The sequence below is a fragment of the Schistocerca americana genome, chromosome 8 (assembly GCF_021461395.2).
Source record: "Schistocerca americana isolate TAMUIC-IGC-003095 chromosome 8, iqSchAmer2.1, whole genome shotgun sequence".
Lineage (NCBI taxonomy): Eukaryota > Metazoa > Arthropoda > Insecta > Orthoptera > Acrididae > Schistocerca > Schistocerca americana.
Window position 1 is genome coordinate 260,126,002 of NC_060126.1, and position 7,832 is coordinate 260,133,833.

General features: G+C 41.1%; 1 pseudogene; it reads right to left on the bottom strand.

Annotated features, from left to right (window-relative positions):
* Nucleotides 1–5,316: 5,316 nt before the first annotated feature.
* Nucleotides 5,317–7,511, bottom strand: LOC124545753 (annotated as a pseudogene).
* Between the last annotated feature and the right edge of the window lie 321 nt (nucleotides 7,512–7,832).

The following is a 7,832-nucleotide window of genomic DNA, read 5'->3' on the forward strand; positions in this document are numbered from 1 at the left end:
GTGACAAAACCGGTAACCGTCGGTGGATCGACGAATGAGTCTGTCGCACGCCACCTCGTCAGTGAGTTTTACGTATTCGACGCTGGCAACTATTGGTAAGTGAATCCCTATTAGCTGCCGCGGATCAAGTTTCACAACTTCGAGGATGAAACGTTCGATTTAGTGTGCTTTTGGTCTTGTGTATTGTGCGTCGAACGTGAACTTGATAGTCGCCTTCCGGTAAGAAAGAGCCATCGCGATCTGCAGTAATCAATGCATCGCTATGCGAAGCCTCACGGATTTAAACAAAGCTCGCGCTAAACGGGGCGCGGCCGTTGCACTAGGCACGTCCGAGCCGCTACATCGCCGAAGGCGGACTGCCACTCAGCCATCGGGGCGGACATGGTAGGAACATGAAATGGAATGATCACATAGGCTCAGTTGTAGTTAAGGAAGGTGGCAGGCCTAGATTCATTGGAAGGGTACTGGTAAAATGCAGTAAGTCTACAAAGTATACTGATTACATCCTGTGTTAGAATATTGCTGAAATGTGTGAATGCTTACCAGACGGATCTGACAGGGGATTCTGTATGTATACAGAAAAGGGCGACACAAATGCTGACAGGTTTGCAAGGGTGGTTGGAGAACATTTTTCCAGACAAGCCGCTTATCATTGGGCGCCCCTCCCCCCTTTTCCCTCATACACTACTAACTCTGATGAGCACTGCATACAGATCTTGCACTCGGACGCCCCTCTCAGGTTTGCTCCCCAAGCAGCCACTACCAACTGTGGTACGTTTGTTGACTGGTTTGAGGAGGTGGACCAAACAGCGAGACCATCGGTCCCATCGGATTAGGGGAGGATGTAGAAGGAAGTCGGCCATGCCCTTTCAAAGGAACCATCGCGGAATTTGCCTGAAGCGATTTAGGAAGATCACGGAAAACGTACATAAGGATGACCGGACGCGTGTTTGAACCATCGTCCTCCCTAATACGAGTCCAGTCTGTTAACCACTGCGCAAAACTCACTCGATCTGTGATACGTTCTGTCCAGAATTCAAAACTGTGACCCTCTGGTGCTCCTCTCAGATTGGTGTCCCAAGCGGTTGCTTGTGTCGCTTTGGTCTTAAACCGATCGTGCAGCATTGTTTGACTTAGGGAAGAGTGTCACAGAACTGCTCGAAAGCCTGAATTGGCAAAAGGGTAACTCCATGACGATATTACAAACTTTCAAGACATATGGAAAAAGTTATATGTATTAACTGGAGGTAAGGGACACGTTACCGAAAACGACCGAGTCGAGTTATAAGCCAAAATCGTTCTCATGCTTGTGACAATGGAGTACATGTACCGGTACTGTTGTTGCTAAGATTGTAAGGTAGGCAACTTTCAAAGGCGGTAGTATGGACAAAAACGAGAAAAAGATGACTAGTAAACAGGATCTCTAAAGTGCATACCTTAAGACCTAGGAGTACTTGTTCATTAGAAGAGATGTGTTTCACAGTAGCGAAGATGAACAAGTGCTCATAGATGTTAAAGTATGCACCTTAGAGACTTTTTTCCTGTTTTGGTCCATACTGTCACCTCTGAAAGTTTGCTACAACCTTAGCAACAGTACGGGCACATGTATTCAAATTTTAGAGGTTCAAATGGTCCAAATGGCTCTCAGCATTACGGGACTTCTGAGGTCATCAGTCCCCTAGAACTTAGAACTACTTAAACGTAACCAACCTAAGGATATCACACACATCCATGCCCGAGGCAGGATTCGAACCTGCGACCGTAGTGGTCGCGTGGTTCCAGACTGAAGCGCCTAGAACCGCTCGGTCACACTGGCCGGCTTTTAGAGGTATCAGAACGATTTCCGCTTATATGCTTCGATTGGGGCTTTTCCAGATCAGGGCCCCTTACCTCGAATTGATACGTTTACCCATCTCCATTACCCTTGAAAGTATGTAACATTATCAAGGATTTACCCTTTATAATGTAAAAAGAACTGTGAAAACGAATACATTTCTTTGAATTGTTCTGAAAGCTTACTCTTTGTCGCTGTACTATCTTATATGGCTCCTTCTAAATTATAAATTTAGAATGTCTACAACTGTGTCAATAATAATGTCATTGCACCAGTTACGCCTTTTTGAGTGTACCACATTATGTTTCAAGACTTTCGTGCTACTTCCGAGGAAAGATCCCCAGGGGTGGAATGGGGTTTGTGAAACCACCTATACGGCAGTGTTAGGATCTCAGATATGACACACTGCAGCCATTCGCCCTAATTTAGGAGAAAACGACAAAAATAATTTCAGATTTTCTTGTGATGCATTAGGGCCTTGAAAAAAGCGCTGGTTTCTAAATAGTGGTATAGCATAACAGTTAAATGTTTTAGGTGGTATGCTGCAGGTTCTGGGTTCGAATATCAGTGGGTGCAATGATTTAATTTTTTACACGTTGATCGAAACGGGTGCGGTCATTATTCAGCTGATTGCTTTAAATAAAATTATGGCTGTTTCTAATTCTTTGCCACGTCATTTTAATCATTGTATTAACTTTCTTATTTGCTCTCTTGTTTTACTTACTTTTATTCCTTCTCCGTTTGGAATTCTTGACCATGTGATTTTAAATAAATTTATTTATCTGTTGTAATATTTAAATGTTAAAAAATACCGACCTGCTGAATTAAAAAAAGACGAAATAATCTATATGTATTGCCTCTCACTGCTGCCAAAAATTTTGGTTACAGGATGTACATTTTCATGGATGGTAATTGTACAGTTATAAGAAACATAAATTCTTCTCAAACAAAGGACGAAATAACTCAGACGAAGATTTAAACGAAAGAAGGTTTTGTAAATAAAACGAAATTCGAACAAAATAAGTAATAGAAATAATGACTGCAACAATAGCTACGAAAATATAACGTGACTTAAAGGAACAAATTAAACTGAAATAAATGAAAAAGGACACTAAAATATATACATTAAAACCATTTAACTAAATAAGAATAATGATAGCAGTCGTTGCTGTAACGTTGTTTAACAGTTAGACTGCACTTGTCGGGATCCGAATCGACTAGCTTCAGCACACCAACCAAATGTCTTAACCAATGCACAATTGCACAATTTAGAAATTATAAGAAATTCTGAACTTTTTGGTCGATTTTTCGCAAACGAGAGCCCACCAGAGTGAACGGCTGTAGGGTGTGGTACCTGAGACCTTAATCTACAGCATACTTTAGGAGGATTTCACAAAGTCTATTCCAACTCTCGGGATTTCTCCTTGTTAGTACTCACAGACTTGTTAATAAAATTCTTCGTGTTTCTTCTTGGCCAAGCAAGAAAATACGGTTTTCAATTACTCTCACTTTCTTTTGTAAATTTTTTCAGTGAGGAGCTGGTGTGCCATCTGACGAATGTCGCAAACGTTACTCACACAAACTTTCATATAGTTGGTTGTGTACAGCTTTCTATGTGAACGACGATGCATTGTAAATGGAATGACGTACGCTTCTGCAAAGCGTAGATTGCAGAACACAATCTATAAAGATATAGTATCAACAATGTGATAAGTTTTCCCCCGGGGTCGTCAGCTGACTGAAGCAGTTTGTATGATGCAATATTCCGACGAGTTGTGCACTCATTATCTTCAGACGACAGCTTTCGTCTGAAGATAGTCAACTGCTGAATGAGGTTTTACGTAACATCAACGATTTAATCCGACTGACTTTATCATTATACAGTTGCTGGTATATATATTATAAGATGGAAGTTCTCGGCCTATAGTGACACACCCAAAGAGCTGACACAGTATTCGAGCTGCGCGGGATTCGAGTATAGGTGGAGCCATCTTATTTTTGCCTTCCTGCTGTTTCTCTAAATCACTTCTGCGGAGTGCCAGGATGATCACCTAACAACGTCACGGCAGATGGTCTCCTATATATACATCTACCTCTACCTTACGGTGCTGGACGAAGGAATCTTTGTTTAACAGTCACTTTTCCCTTTTCCTGTTCCAATCGCTAATGATTCGCAGGAAGAACAATAATTGCTGGTAAGCAAACGTCATGGTGTTTTCGCGAAATGTATGTAAGAGGAGGCAATATATTGGTCGACTCGTCTAGGAACGTACGCTCTCGAAATTTTGACTGTAGACCACACCACGACGCATAACGACTGACGGCCGCTGGTGTTGACTGAGCATCACCGTGAGGCCTGTTTCATACGGATTCGGTTCCATTCGGTTCGGTTCGGTAAGATTCGTTTTCAGTCGCAACCGAAAACGAATGACACCCTTTCACACATACACGCCCCTCACAGGGGTCATATTAGGTTTTGTGTTTTCTTCCACACATAGGCTGAACTTTGTTGTATGGGAGCGAAAGCTGGGTGGATTCAGGTTACCTTATCAATAAGGTTGAGGTTACGGATATGAAAGTAGCTGGGATGAATGCAGGTACTAGTAGATGGGAACAATGGCAGGAGGGTGTCCACTATGAGGAAATCAAAGAAAAACTGGGAATGAACTCTATAGATGTAGCAGTCAGGGCGAACAGGCTTAGATGGTGGGGTCATGTTACACGCATGGGAGAAGCAAGGTTACCCAAGAGACTCATGGGTTCAGCAGTAGAAGGTAGGAGGAGTCGGGGTAGACCAAGGAGAAGGTACCTGGATTCGGTTAAGAATGATTTTAAAGTAATAGGCTTAACATCAGAAGAGGCACCAATGTTAGCAGTGAATAGGGGATCATGGAGGAATTTTATAAGGGGGACTATGCTCCAGACTGAACGCTAAAAGGCATAATCAGAATTAAATTATGATGATGATGATGATAGGCTGAGTAGTGATCATGGAGAGAAGTCAAGTTGTTGCCATGTTGTGTCTCTATAGAAGAATAAAAAAACAAAGCAGGAGTGCTAGGTTTCATTGGGAGCGCTCTCTCATCGCTTTAGGGCAGGAATCTGAAGCATTTTACACCATTTTCCCGAAGCTGCGAGAGCACTAGGACATTTTTTAATTACTTCAGGATGTCAATGAAATCATTTGATGAATTACTTATGAAACTGAAGGACTGTTTTCAATGACAAGATAGATTTTTGAGGGAATGTATTCAACCGATTCAGATGCTGGCCGTAACTCTGAGGTAAGACAGTACAATTATCACAATTTTTGAAAGTGTCTCTTTTTTGTTTAGATTTTAATATAAAAGTGAAATAACGTAAGTTTACAAATAGTAGGTCAGAGTAAATACAAGGGAAAGCGAAGTGATGTTTTACAAATTATGAAACGCATATTCTGAGTTCTCATCGGGAGAAGAACTGTGACGACAGTTCAGGCCAGGCTAGTGTGAGTCCTCGTATAACTGGACAGCGCACACTTGTGAATAAACTGGCTTCATGTAGGCTGTCGCAATGTGCTGCATATTCGGCTGGCTCTGTACATACTGATTAGTGACCGTCAGTGGGGTACTAGATGGAGAGGCAGGGGGTGTATCGGGTGTAGACGGGAGACGATGCTTCCGCTGCCTGATTTTCTTTACTACTTTTAGCACCCCCATTTGAAAATCAAGTGTGTCAAATTCATCGAAATCATCAAGGGAAGGGAGTAACCCTTTTAAAAAACAAAGGGTGCCGATTTGGTGTTTCCTTCAGGGCTGCGATTATTTCTAATTCAACAGAACCCATTTTCCGTTTTTTTAATGCAAATTGTTTGAAAGACTGTTCAGGTCTTTCAGCTGTTGCTGCATAACGTGGTGCGCTTGGAGCTCACTGTATAGATATCTTATCATTTTCATAAATTTTTAGACAACATAGTTGTACGGAGATAAAACAGCGATTAATTTACTTATAATCAATTATTAAAAATGACAGTCACAATCACATTATTTATTATGCCGCCAACAGGTTTCAGCCCGCGATGGGGTCATCTTCAGGGCAATTTACACCATTTGGTCGCTCGCTGGAGTCGTCACTGCCTGTGCACGGTTGGTAACTATTTTGAATAATTAATCATTATTTTCAACAGTTACATCGGCAACAGCACCATCATTATCACCAATATTTTGAGAGAGTGTCCTCTGTTTCTCTTTCTTTAAATATTTTCGTCAGGAACTGCAACTGAAATGCATTAATGTAGGATTTTGCTTTTGATGGCCCTGCTCCTGATTTATCCTTAGTTTCTCAAATTGATTTTCGGTACGAGTCTCTGACTTGCGTCCACTTTTTCAGAACGTGTTTACCTGAAAAAACAATAATTTTATTGATCACAAGATCTGTCAATCTCTCGTTCGTGCTCTCTGTAACAACTTGCGTTACAATATTTTAATTATTTTTAATCTAGTGGTTTTGCTTTTCTGTTTTAGGTATTTGGCAAGTGGTTGCACTTTCTCAGATATGCGTTACACTTATCTCCTCGGTATTTCGACTTTAAGCACGATCGTCAGAGAGGTTTGTTGTGCAATCTGGATGATATTACGACTGGAATGCATTCCTGCTCCAGATAAGAAGAAATGAGAATCAATTGTCCAGCAATTGGAATCTATCGCTAATTTCCCGAACTACTTGGGCGCCCTTGATGCGAAATATATAAGGATCGTCCACTCTCTCAACTCGATGCATATCAACTATAAAGAATATTCGTCTATAGTTCTGATGGATTGTGGCGATCTGTCATTAACGGTACCATAGACCTACCTCAGGACAAGTATCTTCCAGACGCGCAGAACCACAAAGTGCCTCACTACCTCACTGGAGATGATGCTTTCGGCTTCCATTAGCATTTCCTCAAACCGTTCAGTGGAAATAGTTTGACGGTAGCGAAAAGGACCTACAACTTTCGTGTGTGCAGCGCTCGCAGGTACGTGGAATGCACTTTTGGAATACTTAGATACAAATGGAGGATCTTCCATCGCGCAATTAACTTGGATCCTGACTATGCTACGGATATATAGTGAAAGCTTGTGTAGATCTGCACAATTCCGAACGAGACCGAGATGGTTTTGAAATAGAAAACACTTTGTCCATCTAGGGTTTTGAAGATGTCCCCTCTGGTGAAGTGAGGAGAAATCAGGCAACTATGTTACAAAAAATGCAAGAGATGAATTGAAAGATTATTTAATGAATGCAGTGGAATCAGTGAGTCAGCAATTTTCTAAAATCTGATTTACCTTAATACTTATGACAAAAATTATGTGCCGTATTATAATTTGATATGTACTTTAAATAAACATTGGTTATTTTGTTAATTTTCAGATCATTTAGTTTTAAATGACCTCAAACTCGTCGTGAGTTTACCAATTCCCCTAATGTGCTACGTCTCTTACTCGAAGAAATGAATTCTTCATTACTTAACCAATTCCATTTATTTTGTGACGTCAGATTCATCAAAGTGGTTAAAAATTTCAACACAAACGTCTTTCCGGGCTTCCTGTATCTTAAATTTATCGTCATATTTTTCACAAGTTTTGTCCCATAACACTGGTTTAGATTGCACTGCAGATATCAGGCGATCAACATCAACATCTGATAATTCACTCATTTTATCAGAAAAACTGCGACAAAAACCGTAAAAAATGATAATCAGAGATAATTTTTAAAGACACCCACTCGCTATCGCGTTAAAGCACAAACTGAACCGTGCGTATGTGGAAACCTTGAATGCTTTCTGTTCCTTGTACATGAGTTCTAACCTTATAAAAACCAGATGAAACCTATTCGGGTCCAGGGAGTATTCGGTGCTGTGCCGTTTCTTTCAGGCACCGAATAGAAATCGAAGCACCGTTTCACAATTGTCGGTAGCGACCGAAAAGGAACCGAAAACGAACCGAACAGAATGGAACTGTGTACGTGTGGAACAGGC